Source organism: Oncorhynchus gorbuscha, unplaced genomic scaffold (genome assembly GCF_021184085.1).
Source record: "Oncorhynchus gorbuscha isolate QuinsamMale2020 ecotype Even-year unplaced genomic scaffold, OgorEven_v1.0 Un_scaffold_1010, whole genome shotgun sequence".
Lineage (NCBI taxonomy): Eukaryota > Metazoa > Chordata > Actinopteri > Salmoniformes > Salmonidae > Oncorhynchus > Oncorhynchus gorbuscha.
This window is the reverse complement of record NW_025745924.1, coordinates 72,669-93,176: the sequence shown is the minus strand read 5'-3', so window position 1 is coordinate 93,176 and position 20,508 is coordinate 72,669. Positions and strand designations below refer to the sequence as shown.

At 44.1% G+C, this 20,508-nt stretch overlaps 1 pseudogene; it reads left to right on the top strand.

The window, feature by feature from the left end:
* Window positions 1-19,923, top strand: part of LOC124020976 — a 58,614-nt pseudogene extending 38,691 nt beyond the window's left edge.
* The last annotated feature ends 585 nt before the right edge of the window (window positions 19,924-20,508 follow it).

Sequence of the window (20,508 nt, the reverse complement as noted above, 5' to 3'; positions counted from 1 at the left end):
CTGTGTTGACCTCTGACCTCTTGTGAAGTCCATGTGAACCCTGTGATCTGATATGAAGTGTGAATTAGTGTGTATTCGCTGTTGACTGTGTTCTACCCTTCCTTGTCCCAGTCAACATGTTCCTGGTCCTGAGCTCAAACTACACAAAATAGATGATCTACCATCAAATTCATATTTGATTATTGTACAGAATAATGGATACCAATTTCAGTTTTTTAGAGCCCAATGAAAAAGCCATCACTTCAAATAAATACCTTTAAGAAATGTTATATATTAAAATGAAACATCTTTACTCCCGAGTCGCACAGTGGTCTAAGGCACTGCATCTCAGTGAAAGAGGCGTCACTACAGCTCTTGGTTTGAATCCAGGCTGAATTACATCCAGCTGTGTTTGGGAGTCCCAATTGTCCCAGCATTGTCCGGGTTTGGCCGGTGTAGGCCGTCATTGTAAATAAGAATTTGTTCTTAACTGACCCATAGAATACATTTTTAATGGAAGTTGATGGATCACAGGAGATGGGTTTCTGTCTGTACTACTTGTATCCTCAATGTCTGTAACTAGTGCTTGTTTAGTTTTGTCTCCAGCTCCAGTGTGATTGCTTTAAGCCAGGCTGAGCTGTGGTGTTGTGGTGTCTCCCCTGTCAGACCTGTTACCATGGTGACATCCCTGTGTTCCTTAGTTCCTGTTCTGTCTCTACTGTACCTAGCACTAGAGGCAGGAGTTTTTCCTCCGCACATGACCGTACCATGAAAAACTCTGGGCCCTAGTTCAGGAAAATGGGTCAAGGTCAGGGTTAGGGTTAACCTTTGACTCTTGACCTCTCTGTGACCTCTATGATGACCCTATCGGTTGTGGTTGCAGGACGAGCTGTCGGACCTTGGCCCAAAGTCGGTCACTCCCATGTCCACCACGGCCTCGGACGTCGCCTTGGAGGGGGAGGGGCCAAGCAGTAAGAGCATGGAGTTGCTGGCGGCACTGGGGAACAGCTCAATATCAGTGGGTATGAAATGTTACTCACGATACTACAACTAAGTCCTCACGACAAGTATTATAATGGTAGATGACAGAGAGATGTGTCTTTGTATCCATTCTTGATGATCTAATAGCACATAATGAAGGTCTCTTAGATTTGATTCTATTCCATATTATATGTGTCCTGTAGGTTTGCCAGAGAATGATGATAGCTCAGAGGTGCATGACATCATTGAGTCCACCCCTGAACTGGACATGGACCTCAGTGGATACAAAGCATCCAGGTAACCCCTACAAAACCATGACCATATAGTCAACTTGGGATAAATCCTCTCTTTCATTGACAAATTGAGACGACAATTTAGACCTTGAAATACATTGGGTTTTACTCCTGTACAATGTGCTAAATGCTAACTGCTAATCCCTCCACTATGTAGCACCCCGACCAAAGGAGGCATTGGCATTGAGAACATGGCGTTTGACCGCAACACAGACTCTCTGTTTGCGGAGCTGTCGTCTGCAGGCATAGGGGACGTCATCGGAGACGTGGACGAGGGGGCCGACCTGCTGGGTAAGCGAGGGAAGGACCTCTTTCCTATAGCAGCAAAACACCTCCAAGGATGTGTGTGTAGTGTTTAGGATTGTAGTAACATTGTTATAACACTAGTGACTCTATGGTAATGAAATATAACACCTTTAACGATATGTGGCTATTTTAGTAATGTTGTAGTAACATTGTAGTAACGTTATGATAATGAATTACAACACAAGGATCTGTTTCTAAATAAGCTATTCTGTAAGAACTAAATTAAGCCTGACACCTTCAAGAAATAGTATTCATTTTCCCCCAGCATTACAGCAACTTTTGGGAAGATTTATCTATTTTAAAAAATGGACGAACAAACTGTGTGACACTGTCAACTACAAAGTTCAACAATTGGATTCATTTAAAAGTGTATCTTTAGAATATGTCTCTTGACAGATGAAGTTAAACTAGTTTTGGAATGTCTTTTGACAGATGGAGTTGAACTAGTTTTGGGATGACTTGTATTAACCCCTTGTGAGTGTCTGAGTGTGTTGTTTACCCAGGTGACCTCCCTACGTGGTTCCTGCTTCTGTGTTCAATGCATGCTAACTCGTGAATTACTATAGTAGCAGGCCACTGAGTTAGACAATAAACTGACACTATTTTAAACATTCAGCTCACTAATACACACTGGCTGTTGTACTGAAGTGAAATAACCATTGCTGTTAGGTAAAAACAAAGCTAAAGTGGATTTAGAAATTCTGCTTGTATAAGTTGAAAGTCATTCTCTGCTGTTAGCTCCATCAGTGTCTAACCCGCCTCTCTCTCTCCTCGTTGTGTCCTCTCCTCTGGCTCTTGTCCCTAACCCCAGTGGAGTACTCTGGTGTGTATTATGACCTCAAAACCTCTCCGTTGTTATTTCTCCTCTGATATCTCTCTCTATGCCCTCAGAGAAAAACTCTATTCCAGGGATGGGTATCTGCAGTTGTGGGTGCAGGATTTTGCTCCACCCTAACACACCTGACTTAATTAAAGCAAACATGGTCTATATTGGAAAACCATGGCTAGTTTTTCAGGCTTTGTGAATCTGGTGTGTTTCAATGCTGGGCTGGAACAAAAGCCTGCTTGTATACTGTGGCCCTTCAGGACCAGTTGCCCATCCCTGGAACAAAAGCCTGCCTGTATACACTGTGGCCCTTCAGGACCAGTTGCCCATCCCTGCTCTACATTTGGCCTGCTCTACATTCGGCCTCTCACCACCTCATATCTACAGCTCATTGCTCTACTACTACTGCCTTGACCTGCATTTGACCCCCGCTCCTCGCTAGCATTACAGTGGAAACAAAAGTTGATCACAAGATGAAACCAGACATATGAAAACTGTTAGAAGGGCTAAATGCATTTGGAAAATGTTTGTTCTTCATATAACTGCTTTGGTTATACTGATTTCTGTCTAACATGCACCATAAGCATGAAGAATAACTCATCGTACAGCTTTAATAACACAGTTTTTACTATACAGCTGAAATAGTTTTAGTCTGTGTGTTTGTTTTTATAGCTTCTCTAGCTTTCCCAACTGTCTCTCTACCCTAGAACTGTAACTCATTCCTTTCCCCACTAGCCTGTTAGGAGTACCCTAGCTCTCATTCATTCCTTTCCCCACTAGCCTGTTAGTCTCATTCTTTCCCCACTAGCCTGTTAGGAGTACCTAGCTCTCCCCTTTCCCCACTAGCCTGTTAGGAGTACCTAGCTCTCATTCCTTTCCCCACTAGTGCTCTAGCCTGTTAGGAGTACCCTAGCTCTCATTCCTTTCCCCACTAGCCTGTTAGGAGTACCCTAGCTCTCATTCCTTTCCCCATTCCTTCTCATTCCTTTCCCCACTAGCCTGTTAGGAGTACCCTAGCTCTCATTCCTTTCCCCACTAGCCTGTTAGGAGTACCCTGTGTTAGGAGTACCTAGCTCTCATTCCTTTCCCCACTAGGTTAGGAGTACCCTAGCTCTCATTCCTTTCCCCACTAGTGTTAGGAGTACCCTGTTCAGCCTGTTAGTACCCTAGCTCTCATTCCTTTCCCCACTAGCCTGTTAGGAGTACCCTAGCTCTCATTCCTTTCCCCACTAGCCTGTTAGGAGTACCCTAGCTCTCATTCCTTTCCCCACTAGCCTGTTAGGAGTACCCTAGCTCTCATTCCTTTCCCCACTAGCCTGTTAGGAGCCTGTTAGGAGTACCCTAGCTCTCATTCCTTTCCCCACTAGCCTGTTAGGAGTACCCTAGCTCTCATTCCTTTCCCCACTAGCCTGTTAGGAGGCTCTCAGTACCCTAGCTCTCATTCCTTTCCCCACTAGCCTGTTAGGAGTACCCTAGCTCTCATTCCTTTCCCCACTATTTCCCCACTGTTAGGAGTACCCTAGCTCTCATTCCTTTCCCCACTAGCCTGTTAGGAGTACCCTAGCTCTCATTCCTTTCCCCACTAGCCTGTTAGGAGTACCCTAGCTCTCATTCCTTTCCCCACTAGCCTGTTAGGAGTACCCTAGCTCTCATTCCTTTCCCCACTAGCCTGTTAGGAGTACCTCTACTCTCATTCCTTTCCCCACTATCATGTTAGGAGTACCCTAGCTCTCATTCCTTTCCCCACTAGCCTGTTAGGAGTACCCTAGCTCTCATTCCTTTCCCCACTAGCCTGTTAGGAGTACCCTAGCTCTCATTCCTTTCCCCACTAGCTGTTAGGAGTACCTCTCTCATTCCTTTCCCCACTAGCCTGTTAGGAGTACCCCTTTCCCCACTAGCTGTTAGGAGTACTCATTCCTTTCCCCACTAGCCTGTTAGGAGTACCCTAGCTCTCATTCCTTTCCCCACTAGCCTGTTAGGAGTACCCTAGCTCTCATTCCTTTCCCCACTAGCCTGTTAGGAGTACCCTAGCTCTCATTCCTTTCCCCACTAGCCTGTTAGGAGTACCCTAGCTCTCATTCCTTTCCCCACTAGCATGTTAGGAGTACCCTAGCTCTCATTCCTTTCCCCACTAGCCTGTTAGGAGTACCCTAGCTCTCATTCCTTTCCCCACTAGCATGTTAGGAGTACCCTAGCTCTCATTCCTTTCCCCACTAGCCTGTTAGGAGTACCCTAGCTCTCATTCCTTTCCCCACTAGCCTGTTAGGAGTACCCTAGCTCTCATTCCTTTCCCCACTAGTCTGTTAGGAGTACCCTAGCTCTCATTCCTTTCCCCACTATCATGTTAGGAGTACCCTAGCTCTCATTCCTTTCCCCACTAGCCTGTTAGGAGTACCCTAGCTCTCATTCCTTTCCCCACTAGCCTGTTAGGAGCTCTCATTCCTTTCCCCACTAGCTGTTAGGAGTACTCATTCCTTTCCCCACTAGCCTGTTAGGAGTACCCTAGCTCTCATTCCTTTCCCCACTAGTCTGTTAGGAGTACCCTAGCTCTCATTCCTTTCCCCACTAGCCATGTTAGGTTAGTACCCTAGCTCTCATTCCTTTCCCCACTAGCCTGTTAGGAGTACCCTAGCTCTCATTCCTTTCCCCACTAGCCTGTTAGGAGTACCCTAGCTCTCATTCCTTTCCCCACTAGCCTGTTAGGAGTACCCTAGCTCTCATTCCTTTCCCCACTAGCCTGTTAGGAGTACCCTAGCTCTCATTCCTTTCCCCACTAGCCTGTTAGGAGTACCCTAGCTCTCATTCCTTTCCCCACTAGCCTGTTAGGAGTGTTATTCCTTTCCCCACTAGCCTGTTAGGAGTACCCTAGCTCTCATTCCTTTCCCCACTAGCCTGTTAGGAGTACCCTAGCTCTCATTCCTCCGTTGTGTTTCTCATACATACCTCATGTCTCACTCTCTCCACCTCTCTCTCGTTTTCTTGCCTGACTTGGATTGCATGGTTTTCTCAGACCTTAGCTTGCTCGGTAAGACCTCACCTGCTCGCTCCATCCTACTCTGTTGCGACATGTAACATGTTCTGTGTGGTGGCTGTTGGGGTTGTCCCTGTTTTGTTCTTCTTAGAATATCTCACTATGAGGTATTTAACACCCTGAATGGACTGATTCTTTATTATATCTATATGAATATTAAAGTCAGTCAATGTGACGATGTGTTCATCCATTGAAGTAAATGCACCTCCATAAATATTGATTTATTTTGGATGAAGATTTTAAAAACATAGTTGATTAAGAACTATTTGATACATAATAGAATCTATCCAGGCCTTCTACACATGCTGTTCTATAAACTCCAGTTGTATGAACACAAAGCAGAAAACGAGGTCATTTCTCCCCTGGCTGGTGTTGCTCCTTGTTTACAGGTATGGGTCGTGAGGTTGAGAACCTGATCACGGAGAACACACAACTAATGGAGACAAAGTAAGAAAAACACACTGAGATGGGTGTAGTTTTAGATTTATTTGACGTTTATACTCAACAAAAATATAAACGCAACATGCAACAATTTCAAGGATTTGATTTACAGTTCCATAAATTCATTAGGTCCTAATCTATGGATTTCACATGACTGGGAATACAGAAATGCATCCGTTGGTCACAGATACCTTAAAGAAAATGTAGGGTTGTAGATCAGAAAACCAGTCAGTATCTGGTGTGACCACCATTTGCCTCATGCAGCGTGACACATCTCCTTCACATAAAGCTGATCAGGCTGTTGATTGTGGCCTGGGGAATGTTGTCCCACTCTTCAATCGCTGTGCGAAGTTTCTGGATATTGGCGGGAACTGGAACATGCTGTCCTACACATCGATCTAGAGCATCCCAAACATGCTCAAGGGGTCTGGTGAGTATGCAGGCCATAGAAGAACTGGGACGTTTTCAGCTTCCAGGAATTGTGTACAGATCCTTGAGACACGGGGCCGTGCATTATCATGCTGAAACGTGAGGTGATGGCGGCAGATGAATGGCACGACAATGGGCCTCAATATCTCATCATGTTATCTGCCCATACCATAACCCCACCGCCACCGTGGAGCACTCTGTTCACAACGTCGATATCAGCAAACCGCTCGCCCACGCGACGCCATACACATGGTCTGCGGCTGTGAGGCCAGTTGGCTGTACTGCAAAATTCTCTAAAACAACGCTGGAGGTGGCTTATGGTAGAGAAATGAACATGAAATTCTCTGGCAACAGCTCTGGTGGACATTCCTGTAGTCAGCGTGGCAATTGCACGCTCCCTCAATTTGAGACATCTATGGCATTGTGTTGTGTGACAAAAAATTACATTTTAGAGTGGCCTTTTATTGTCCCCACCACAAGGTGTGTAATCAGCTTATTGAAATGCCACACCTGTCAGGTGGATGGATAATCTTGGCAAAGGAGAAATGCTCACTAACAGGGATGTAAACAAATTTCAGCACAAACATTTTAGAGAAGGAAGCTTTTTGTTTCTGGGATCTTTTATTTCAGCTCATGAAACATGGGACTAACACTTTACATGTTGCATTTATATTTTTGTTTAATGTATACCCCCCAAAGTTATTAAAATGTTATTAGTCTTTTAAACTGGTCTAAAGTCTATTCCCTATTTAGATGTATTTAGCTTTGTAGATCCCACTATACCGGACTATATACTGGAAGCACAACATAACACAAACAGCTTGCATGCAGTGTTGTAAGGTGTCACATTCATTCCTTTCCCCCCTTGTTTCCTGTAGGAACGCTCTGAATGTGGTGAAGAATGACCTGATAGCGCGGGTGGATGAGCTGTCGTGTGAGAAGGATGTGTTGCAGGGGGAACTAGACGCTGTGACACAGACCAGGAAAAACCTGGAGGAGAAGAACAGAGAGCTGGAGGACGAGCTCAAGAAGTGGGTGAATAACAACAACAACACACACTACACACAACTGATCATGTAAGTTCTACACCCTGTTGTATTCAGGGCATGTGACAAATCAGATTTGATTTGACAACAGCAACACACCATATTAATATGGCCACCCCAATTATAAGACTGTTTTTAGGGAAGTCACCAAGAGTAAACTGTCAACATGAACACATGGCATAGCATATTGTTGATGAACCTGATTGAACCAATTCTTCTGTTTTTCCAGAGTGCGTGTGGAGATGGAGGAGGTGAAAGGGAAGCCAAACGAGGAAGAGGATGTGAGTGCCTCTTACCATATGTATAACATTGTCCTGTATAATGTGACTGTACCTCTTCATGTCCTATAGTGGTGCCCTTTTCTATATTGTAATCACTGTTAAATGTATATTTTTATGATATTGCTGCAAAATGTACCTTCCTTAAAATTCAGCTTGTTACTGTGATTGGTGCGTTGTATGTCCGACCAATTCAAAACACCCTCTCTCTCTGGTGTTCCAGAGTGACGTTCCTACAGCCCAGAGGAAGAGGTTCACCAGGGTAGAGATGGCTAGAGTCCTCATGGAGAGGAACCAGTACAAGGAGAGACTGATGGAATTACAGGAGGCTGTTAGGTGGACAGAGATGATCAGGTGAGGAGGAGGAGAGGAGAGAGTAGGATTGAAGGGAATCGAATTGAGCCAGTATACAATGCAATCCCTCAGCTAATCATGTATTTTTAAACAATATTTCCAATTAAACAATTTGGTCAATTATATCTCCACATTTTAAGAGGACTTTCCTCTTAATCTGAATGCTAGACTTGAAACTAGGCCACTGCCATACACTTGAGTCAGTGGCGGTCGGTGCCATTTAAGATCAGGGAGGACAATTTTTAATGAGCATGGCCTTATTTCTATTACAGCATATTGGATAAATGTCATTCACATTCCCCATTTTTTCCCGCTTGCTTCCGTTTAAGATTTGTTTTTCAACAGAATCGGCAGAATGAATACACCCCTGATCACCTGCAAACACAGTTCGCTTTCATAGAAGCCACATACAAACAGCATAATCACTTTGCTTGTTGTATGATTCCTTCTCACATCCACGTTCTCTCCTCGTCTCACCTTTTCCCTTCACTTGTGGACTTCATTGCACAACACAACAGCTGTCTGTGCCCAGGCGCTAACCACTACACCAAGCCTACATTGTTGTCACCATGTTAGCTAATGTCATAGTCAACATATCTACCAGAACTAATGTGTTAGTAAACCTGCTACAATCATGCATTACGGTGTACAGCCAGTAAGCAGTTTAGCAGTTACACTGGTGAGCCCCGTGGCAATACATTTATTAAAACAAAAGCTTACCTTGACATGAAAGAGTTCCAATGTTGGATAGCCATAGCCAGCCAGCTAACGAGAGAGAGAGGCTCAATATATATATATATATTTTTTTTTTGTTGTTCTAGAATCAGATACCTACATGAAGGAATAGGCAAAGGACTATGGATACAACATATGAATCTTTTCTCCAGTTGTTTCCATGGCCTCTGCTATAGTAATATGCAGCAGTTGCTTTATAACTGGTTCCCAGAGTGACGTCAAAGTTCATTGTTTCAGAACACCAAACTTCCAGAATGTTCAAAAGTAAATAAACATTTTTGGAGATCAAATGTTAATAAATAGAATGAAACATAATACTATGTTGCCTAGTGAAGGGTTTCGTTCTCCACAACCCCTTTCATACACACTCTTTAAGCTGCACTCTGAGACTCCACTCTGAAAGCATCCGTCTGCTCTATCCTTGCTCTACCAATTGAAATGAATGAGTTGAAGGGATAGTTCAGGGAAATGACATAGTTATCTAAATATCTCTTTACTGAAGAAGGCTTTTTATGGACAAGGAGTGACTGCAATCAACACTTTGGTTTGGTTAAACTAACCAATGTCGTAAGTAATTGTGCTGAACAGTCCCTTTAACATGATGCCATGTTGTGTTGTCTTACCAGAGCCTCCAGAGAAAACCCTTCCCTTACTGAGAAGAAGAAATCCAGCATCTGGCAATTGTAAGCAGTCTCCTTCAATGACTACCTGTACGAAATAACTCATAGGAATTATATACATTTCTGATATGATGTATTCAACACTATCAACATGATGTCATATGCTAACATTCTGGAAATTCCATCCCTGTTTTCTTTCTTTTTGGATGTGCTATTAAATGTTCAGTCTTAGGTAAATGTTTTAAACATCATAGCCATCCCTCTCTTTCCCCTTGGTACAGTAACTACAGTCTAGCCATGGGTTTAAATACTATTTCAAATCCTTTCAAATACTTTAGCTTTGCTTGATTGAGCTTGCCTATTGCAACGGAACCAATAGAAAATTCCCAACTGCGTATATCTCACCCACCCGGCAGTCCATGCAGGCTAAAGAAAACGTTCAAAGTATTTGAAGGATTTTAAATAGTATTTGAACCCAGGTCTGCTACAGTCCCCTGAACAATAGACATATCCTGGATGTGTACTACTCTTCATGTTTTCCATCCAATCCACAAACAAATCAGTCCAATGTGATTCTCTTGCCCCCCCCCCGCCTGCCCCTGTTGCCTTATGTTGTCCTGCTAGTCTGCTTAAAGACTGCTGAGAGGGAGAGGTCTATGTCAGCTGATTATACCTCCTTCATGTCCTCTCAGAAGTTGTATTTGTTTACAGGAAAATGTATGGACAAGTGCTTCGTTCTGCAATAGGCCTATAACCTGTTGTAGTGCAGAGATTTACATATGTCCAACTCTTTATTAATGCGCATTCTTGTAAGATCTACTGTCCATTACAGTATGATGTGTAGACATATGAAGAAAATAATGAACAATATAATTGCATGCTTCTTTTGATCAACTGACAGAGATGTCCTCCTTCATCCCTGTGAGTTTTACTGTGATTAACTGTCTTAACATGGGGCTCTTTCCTCTTACTGTGGAACTCATTGTAATCACGTTATGCAGTCTATTGAAATCTATCTGCTTGATTACCATCTGTCCCACACTATCAGATTGCTATCTGCTATCGACATTCAGATAACATATGCCAAAACGTATATACAAACACAGAAATACACAGGTGTAGGTGTCCTAATATACAGTACTAGTGTACTGTATGTAAGCTTATAATACTATATATTAATATGTATAATATGTATGAGTTAAGGGGCCACGAGTGGTATTGTGATGTGTGGGCCTTGGCTTTGTTAATCAACGTTCCCAAATCCCCAGCATGCTTCACTTCACTATACTTGAGATGATGGTGGTGGTGGTGGGTGACAGTTTACTGTTGGTTGGTGGTTGACCCCCGGCCTTGCTCCTCCCTATACCAAACCCCCTCCCCCTTCGCATCCCTATTGTTTCTCTCTCCCCCGCAGTTTCAGCCGCCTCTTTAGCCCCTCCTCCTCCAGCACGGCAGTGATGAAGAAGGCGGAGTCCCAGGGGAGGGAGGTGAAGTACACGCCCCCTGCAGGAGGGGGAATGAAGAAGAGGAGCAGCACCTTCTCCCAGTTCCCCACCGAGAAGTCCAAGACCTTCGACTTCCTCAACGAGGAGTGAGTAGTGACACAGCACTCATTCTGTCATGTGTTAGTACTGTTGTAGCTCTCCTTATTCCTCTCTTGACCTCTGCCATGATGAGCTATGGTCATTCACTCCATGTATTACACAGCACTTATAATAGAATCATGGATATGTGGTCAACTACTTATGATGGTTAGAACTGTTCATGACCTGTTCTATTTTAGAACTCTTCATAACCTGTTCTATTTTAGAACTCTTCATAACCTGTTCTATTTTAGAACTCTTCATAACCTGTTCTATTTTAGAACTGTTCACAACCTGTTCTATTTTAGAACTGTTCACAACCTGTTCTATTTTAGAACTCTTCATAACCTGTTCTATTTTAGAACTCTTCATAACCTGTTCTATTTTAGAACTGTTCACAACCTGTTCTATTTTAGAACTGTTCTATTTTAGAACCTGTTCTATTTTAGAACTCTTCATAACCTGTTCTATTTTAGAACTGTTCACAACCTGATCTATTTTAGAACTGTTCACAACCTGTTCTATTTTAGAACTCTTCATAACCTGTTCTATTTTAGAACTCTTCATAACCTGTTCTATTTAAGAACTGATCATAACCTGTTCTATTTTAGAACTCTTCATAACCTGTTCTATTTTAGAACTGTTCACAACCTGTTCTATTTTAGAACTGTTCACAACCTGTTCTATTTTAGAACTCTTCATAACCTGTTCTATTTTAGAACTCTTCATAACATGTTCTATTTTAGAACTGTTCACAACCTGTTCTATTTTAGAACTGTTCACAACCTGTTCTATTTTAGAACTCTTCATAACCTGTTCTATTTTAGAACTCTTCATAACCATGCTACACAAACGTTCATATACTCCTAGGGCTTGTTTCTCATGACCCATATTGGGCATATTTCTGGACCTCAAAGCTTTTTCATTGGAGAATCTCATTTGACAGTGCTTTCTAGTCCAGGATTCAGCAAACCAGCCCATAATGTAATTTTTTGTAATGAAATTCCCTTTTTGTCCTGTCTCCCTGTCAGAATGGACCCGTGCGCCTCTCCGTCCCGTAGGGAGCAAAAGAGGGCCCAGTACAGACAGGTCAAAGCTCACATGCAGAAGGAGGATGGACAGGTACAGGCCCACGGATGGAGTCTACCCAGCAAATCTAAGGTAGGAGAGGAGGGGATGGGAGGGAGAGAGAGAGGGAGAGAGTTTGCAATAATAACCATATCCAAGTTTTTATTTTTTATATGACATCTTGTGTGTCCTTTCAGGTAGTGAACGGGGCCCAACAGAGAACAAAGAGAAGAATCTACCTGTGCCAGTCTACCTGAGGCCCCTGGACCAGAAAGATGCTTCTATGAAGGTGAGCACAGCACACACTGTGATTAAGTTAACTTCATTTTGATCTGTGAAAACATACATTACAATTGTGCACAATGCAACATTTGAATACCAAGTTGTGATACACAAGTATAATACATGTTTTGCAATGGAGGCTGCTGAGGGGAGGATGGCTCATAATAATGGCTGGAATGGAGCAAATGGAATGGCATCAAACACATGGAAACTTTGTGTTTGATGTTGTTGATACCTTTCCACTCATTCCGCTCCAGCCTTTACCACGTTCCCGTCCTCCCTAATTAAGGTGCCACTAACCTCCTGTGGTGTATTGAGCTTTTTTAAATGAAATTTCTATACATTTGACGTAGTTGGATTGATTGATTGATTGATTGATTGATATGTCTGCAGCTGTGGTGTGCTGCGGGTGTGAACCTGTCAGGAGGGAAGATCAGAGAGGGAGGGTCCATGTTGGAAGGACAGAGCAGGAAGGGCTCTGTGAGCAGCCTGGACCATTTAGAGACAGAGAACAAGGTAAGGGGGAGGTGTTTTGAGCATGTTGGTCAAGGGGGGTGTACCCGTATCTTAAGCACCTTGACGTAAGGAGGGTGTCTTATCAGGATCACAGGACAGTTTATGGAAACTTCTGACTGTTTTAGAGAGCTTGTATATCAGTCAACAAAAGTACTGTATGCTGGAACTTTATACAATATAAGTGTGTTTAAAACAGTTTAATACTGTTTTTGAGAGCTTGTACTGTAAATGACTGGAGAAAGAAGACTGGATGGTAATACATACAGACACAAGTTAAAGCTCTCATATTTACTGGCCTCAAGCCATCATGACAGGCCTCAGTCAAGTCAACATGGTTAGCCCTTATACATACTAGTCCTGGTATAATGGAGCTCATGAGCAGTCTGTCCTGTCCTTGCTCATGACTAGCCTGTCCTGTCCTTGCTTATGATCAGTCTGTCCTGTCCTTGCTCATGATCAGTCTGTCCTGTCCTTGCTCATGATCAGTCTGTCCTGTCCTTGCTCATGATCAGTCTGTCCTGTCCTTGCTCATGATCAGTCTGTCCTGTCCTTGCTCATGATCAGTCTATCCTGTCCTTGCTCATGATCAGCCTGTCCTGTCCTTGCTCATGATCAGCCTGTCCTGTCCTTGCTCATGATCAGTCTATCCTGTCCTTGCTCATGATCAGTCTATCCTGTCCTTGCTCATGATCAGCCTGTCCTGTCCTGTCCTTGCTCATGATCAGCCTGTCCTGTCCTTGCTCATGATCAGTCTATCCTGTCCTTGCTCATGATCAGTCTATCCTGTCCTTGCTCATGATCAGCCTGTCCTGTCCTTGCTCATGATCAGCCTGTCCTGTCCTTGCTTCAGGAGCAGGAGAAAGGTGACCAGGAGAAGGAGAAGGAGCTGCGCCTGCAGGATGAGATGTCCTGCAGGGTGTGGATCTGTACCAGTACCCACTCCTCTACTAAAGTCATGGTGCTGGAGGCCAACCAGCCCTCTGACCTGCTGGACAGCTTCTACGCCTGCAACTCACACGTCCTCTGCATCGCCAGCATACCAGGTGTGTGTGTGATGTTTGTGTGTAGTTTGTGTGTGTATGTTTGTGTACAGTTTATGAGGAATTTATAGTATTAAAATTCCTCATAATGTCTCAAGATGGGTCTGTATATGTCAGTGTTGGCTGGTGTTACGTTCAATCAGATGAAGGGGTCATTGTAATGTCTGAATGGAATGAATAAAGCGCTACTGTGTGTGTGTTTTCACATGTCTGTTTCTTAGGTGTGTTGGAGACAGACTACCCTGCAGGGGAGGAGCTACCTGTACCCCAGGACCTGGAGTCCGGGCCAGTTGATGGCGTGTCATTGACAGGCAGCGTGGCCAGTCTGGGCTCCGCGGGCAGCGACGGCGCCTTGGCAACGGAAGGGACCACCGCCGTCCTCCAGATGGCCGGGGCAGGGCTCAATGACCTCCCGGCCCAGCACAGCTCAGGTAACACAGACACAGGAACTGACCGCGGTTCAGGACATTATAGCAGTGGTCACCTCCATCACTAGTCCTGGAGAGATACAGGGTTTGAAGGCATTAGTTCCTGCCCAGAACTATACTATTTCATTCAACCAGGAGTAGTTGAATGAGGGGTTTTAGTGTTGGCATTTTCACACTTTCACACACATTAAAACGGGGTATGCCCTGGGTTCTACCCTGAATGATCCATTTTGTATCTAATGCATACTTACTGTAATATTTTCTCTCTACATATTCCCCCTACCTCCACCCAACAGTGGATCTGTCCAGAGAGCCCAGTCCTGCAGAGGATGGGGTCCCCACGGCGGAAGAGGCCACAGAGGCTACAGAGGAGGGGGAGGAGAACCAGGGGCTGGTTGTCAGTCAGCCAGGCATCTACACAGAACACGTGTTCACAGACCCTCTGGGAGCCGGCCACCATGAGTCCTCCACTGCAGACACACAGAGGTGAGACTGTCTGACCTAGTACTAGTTAGTAGTGACCTGACCAGGGAGAACTCTGATCCCTTGTTTAAGGCACTGGGTTTTATACATGAGTGATTAATGTGTGTTTGATACACTAAAGCTCACCAGCCCTGTTCTTTCCCTCTGTCTCCCAGGGACCAGGAGGGGGTGGGTGAGGCGTCTCTTCCCGACGACATGCTCCCTGCTGGGGAGGACATCCAGAGGATGAGCAGCGCCCTGCCCACCATGTGGCTGGGGGCCCAGAACGGATGGTGAGGACAAGGGGCCACTAGGGCCACACAGAAATAAATGAGTATGGAATATATAGTAGAATCTCTTTGGTCAAGAAAATAAAAATGCATTATACATTTTTTGTAATTTCTCTGTTTATGCACCCTGATCCATATAATTATCTTTAGAAAATCATCACCATTTATTTGGGGATTGTGTTTTTTAATCTTTGTCTCCTCTCTTGTCTCCTCCCTCTCTAGTTTGTATGTGCACTCGTCTGTGGCTCGGTGGAGGAAGTGTCTCCACGCCATCAAGCTAAAGGACTCCATCCTCAACATAGTGTGAGTACTCTGAGGACTCTTTTCCAACAGTCTTGAAGGAGTTCCCACAAATGCTGAACACTTGTTGGCTGCTTTTCCTTCACTGCAGTCCAACTCATCAGAAACCATCTCAATTGGGTTGAGGTCAGGTGATTGTGGAGGCCAGGTCATCTGATACAGCACTCCATCACTCTCCTTCTTGGTCAAGTAGCCCTTACACAGTCTGGAGGTGTGTTTAGGGTCATTGTCCTGCTGAAAAACAAATGATAGTCCCACTAAGAACAAACCAGATGGGATGGAGTATCGCTGTAGAATGCTGTGGTAGCCATGCTGGTTCCTCCTCCATGCTTCACGGTGGGAACTACACACGCGGTGATCATCCGTTCACCTACTCTGCGTCTCACAAAAACACAGCAGTTGGAACCAAAAATCTGAAATTTGGACTCATCAGACCAAAGGACAGATTTCCACCGGTCTAATGTCCTTGGCACTTGTTTCTTGGCTCAAACAAGTCTCTTCTTCTTATTGGTGTCTTTGAGTAGTGGTTTCTTTGCAGCAATTCGGCCAATTCACACAGTCATTTTACGATAATGCATTTTACTATAATGAACTTGTCATCTGCAGCAGAGGTAACTCTGGGTCTTCCTTTCCTGTGGCGGTCCTCATAAGAGCCATTTCATCATAGTGCTTGGTGTTTGTTGAGACTGTTTAGTTAGTTTTGATGTCTTAACTATTATTCTACGTAGAAAATGGTACAATTAAAGAATGAGTAGGTGTGTCCAAACTTTTGACTGATACTGTACATGATTGATATGATTTATTGATTATTTCACACACAAAGGTTCCCAAAGAGAGACAGACAGTACTTGTACTGAGTATTCAGGCCATGTATATCTCACCAGACATGTCTTGTACTGAGTATTCAGGCCATGTATATCTCACCAGACATGTCTTGTAATGAGTATTCAGGCCATGTATATCTCACCAGACATGTCTTGTACTGAGTATTCAGGCCATGTATATCTCACCAGACATGTCTTGTACTGAGTATTCAGGCCATGTATATCTCACCAGACATGTCTTGTAGTGAGTATTCAGGCCATGTATATCTCACCAGACATGTCTTGTAGTGAGTATTCAGGCCATGTATATCTCACCAGACATGTCTTGTAGTGAGTATTCAGGCCATGTATATCTCACCAGACATGTCTTGTACTGAGTATTCAGGCCATGTATATATCTCACCAGACATGTCTTATATGATTTCAGGCCATGTATATCTCATATTCAGGCCATGTATATCTCACCAGACATGTCTTGTCCTGAGTATTCAGGCCATGTATATCTCACCAGACATGTCTATGTGTGCTCTCTGTCTGCAGGCATGTGAGAGGAAGAGTCCTGGTTGCCTTGGCTGATGGCACGTTGGCTATATTCCACAGAGGCCTGGGTAAGGATGCATTGATTCAAGCCATATTGTGATGCAGGTTAGCGTTTTTGTAATGAATCTTCTAGCTGGCCCAGCCACAAAGTAATACAAAATTAATTTAACCTCACCATAACCACACTGCTAACCCTAATGCCTAACCCTAACCTTAAATTAAGACTCAAAAGCAAATGTGTGTTTATATGAATTTTTACAATATAGACAATTGTGACTTTACAGCTGGCTTATCTAGCGGAAATCACACAGTTCTGCCTCCAGGACCAGACTCTAATAAACGTTAACCTGCTTTTGTGATGTTCCCTGGAGTAAAACGGCTTGGCAGCCATTTTGTGTCACAAGCATATCATTTGTGTGTGTTTCTCCCTATGCAGAGGGACAGTGGGATCTGACCAACTACCACCTACTAGACCTGGGCCGGCCGCACCACTCCATCCGCTGTATGACAGTGGTGCATGACAAGGTGTGGTGTGGCTACAGGAACAAGATCTACGTCATCCAACCCAAGGCCATGAGGATAGAGGTACATCATCTGACGTGGTTTATACTGGAAACCTTCTGATGGTAGAAGGGGGGACAGTGTAAAGTGATTTGTGTTTCAGAAAAGTGCTAGATAAATGGGAATCCTTATGACTTTCCCCACAGCTGTTAGAAGTCTTTTCCAAAACACCCAAAAGGAAGTTTCACAAAATGACACTAAAGTTATTGTATAATCTCCCTTTTGGTTTGAAGATGTTTTGTTGTTCTAATTGTCGTAGTTCTACTTTTAAGACTTTCATCCATGAAATTGATAAAGGCCCTTTGGTGACTTATTCCACATAGGTTAGAATAACTCCAGCCCACTTTGTCCTTTTTATTCCACATAGGTTAGAATAACTCCAGCCCACTTTGTCCTTTTTATTCCACATAGGTTAGAATAACTCCAGCCCACTTTGTCCTTTTTATTCCACATAGGTTAGAATAACTCCAGCCCACTTTGTCCTTTTTATTCCACATAGGTTAGAATAACTCCAGCCCACTTTGTCCTTTTTATTCCACATAGGTTAGAATAACTCCAGCCCACTTTGTCCTTTTTATTCCACATAGGTTAGAATAACTCCAGCCCACTTTGTCCTTTTTATTCCACATAGGTTAGAATAACTCCAGCCCACTTTGTCCTTTGAGATCTCATTGTCTTGTGTTTCTTGTGATCTAACACTTGTGTATTCTCTCAACAGTACAACCACAATCAAATAGAATATACACTGTATATCGGCCCATGATGTCTGTGCAATATCTGATAGTGATATAGTGTGGTTTAACATGGTTATAATGCTACCTTCTCTATTTCCTCCTGTGTAGAAGTTGTTTGACGCCCACCCCCGGAAGGAGAGTCAGGTGCGTCAGCTGGCCTGGGTGGGAGATGGGATCTGGGTATCCATCCGCCTGGACTCCACCCTCAGACTGTTCCACGCCCACACCTACCAGCACCTCCAGGACGTCGACATAGAGCCCTACGTCTCCAAGATGCTGGGTACTGTACATTGACTCACTGTTTAAATCAATACAACTTTATTGGCATGAAGTATTGACATTGACAAAGCAGAGGTGTTTTAGGATGATAGATGAAAAATGACTTTGTTTCAATAGAATGCATGGGGAATACGTGAATGATTGTGCTTAGGACTGTTGCGGTTACTGTATTACCACCACACCGGCGTCATGAGTCATGACCTCAGTCAAATTCCACATGACCGTTGATTCACAGTAATCTTCTCTCATGCACTCTGGACATGCGTTGGTACAGTAGCACCCAACTCGCTAACGACCATCCGGTCGCTAATGGTCCGGTACTCAGGGCTCTATTGTCCCTCTAACCACTCTGCCATCAATGCAAATGAAATCGAAAAACACATCAAACACATCATCAAAACAGTACCATGCTTATATATGTTGTCTTGCCCATTCACCCTCTGAATGGCACACAAACACAATCCATGTCTCAATTGTCTCAAGGCTTAAAAATCCTTCCTTAACCTGTCTCTTCCACTTCGTCTACGCTGATTGAAGTGGATTTAACATGAATAATGGATCATAGATTTCACCTGGATTCACCTGGTCAGTCTGTCATGGGAAGTGTTTTGTACACTCAGTGTACATTGTTACCCTGTAACACTGTCAATTTAGCATGAGTTTAATCAGTGTTATGACCCTGTCCTCTCTTCTCTCCCCTTCTCTAGGTACGGGTAAACTGGGCTTCTCCTTCGTCAGGATCACAGCCCTCATGATATCCTGTAGCCGTCTGTGGGTCGGAACAGGAAATGGTGTCATCATCTCCATCCCGCTGTCAGAAGGTACGTCCATACCAGCTCCATCTCAGTCATCTAAGATGGCCTCCTCTCCTCACCTTCCCTCAATCATTGTTCCTTGCCCCTTGAAAATGTTCATGTCCCTCAAAAGACCATGTTTTATAACAACGTAATGATCAACAAATATTTTTCAAGCCACTGTATAAAGTTGTTGGATGGTGAAAAGGTTTATCTACTTTAACTTGGCCCATTCATTCACGCAGGTTGATGTTTATTGAGCGATTTCCACTTGATGAGCCAGCTGCAAAGTCAAATTTGGCTATATTGTACAAAGACATCAGAAATGAGCTTTTTGGTCTTAATTGAAAGTTAGGCATATGGTTAGCAGTGTGGTTACAGTTAGGGTTTAATGTCTGTGGCTGTACCAGCTAGTGGCTATCCTGCTGAGCTGCCTCAGTACATGAGTCATCCCAATAAATACCAACCTGCTTAATTAACACTCATACAGTGAATGAAACAGCTCCAATTAGCTGTCTGTAAAGGAGAGAGTGGGTATTTATAGACTCTCTACTCCTCCGCTGCCCCATATATCCCTCCTCCTCTCCTCCCTCTATCACTGAAGCTATAGGTCCTCCTCAGCATGGAGTCTTACTGAGGGGCCTCGGGGGTGAGTCTCCATCACACAGCAAAGCTTAACCAGACTTTCTTTACTACTCTGTTTCTGTCCCTCTATCCCTCTTTCCTGCTGTCTTGCCCTTTCTATCTCTAGTGATTCTATTTCTATTCCTAGTCCTAGTCCTGGTTTGTGCTCTTTGGTCAGTTCTGGTCTCTCCCTCCCTGTTGTTGCTGATCCTAGTAGTGGGTCTCTGGTCTCTCCCTGCCTGTTGTTTCTGATCCTAGTAGTGGGTCTCTGGTCTCTCCCTGCTTGTTGTTTCTGATCCTAGTAGTGGGTCTCTGGTCTCTCCCTGCCTGTTGTTTCTGATCCTAGTAGTGGGTCTCTGGTCTCTCTGGTCTCTCCCTGCTTGTTGTTTCTGATCCTAGTAGTGGGTCTCTGGTCTCTCCCTGCCTGTTGTTTCTGATCCTAGTAGTGGGTCTCTGGTCTCTCCCTGCCTGTTGTTTCTGATCCTAGTAGTGGGTCTCTGGTCTCTCCCTGCCTGTTGTTTCTGATCCTAGTAGTGGGTCTCTGGTCTCTCCCTGCCTGTTGTTTCTGATCCTAGTAGTGGGTCTCTGGTCTCTCCCTGCCTGTTGTTTCTGATCCTAGTAGTGGGTCTCTGGTCTCTCCCTGCTTGTTGTTTCTGATCCTAGTAGTGGGTCTCTGGTCTCTCCCCTGCCTGTTGTTTCTGATCCTAGTAGTGGGTCTCTGGTCTCTCCCTGCTTGTTGTTTCTGATCCTAGTAGTGGGTCTCTGGTCTCTCCCTGCTTGTTGTTTCTGATCCTAGTAGTGGGTCTCTGGTCTCTCCCTGCTTGTTGTTGCTGATCCTAGTAGTGGGTCTCTGGTCTCTCCCTG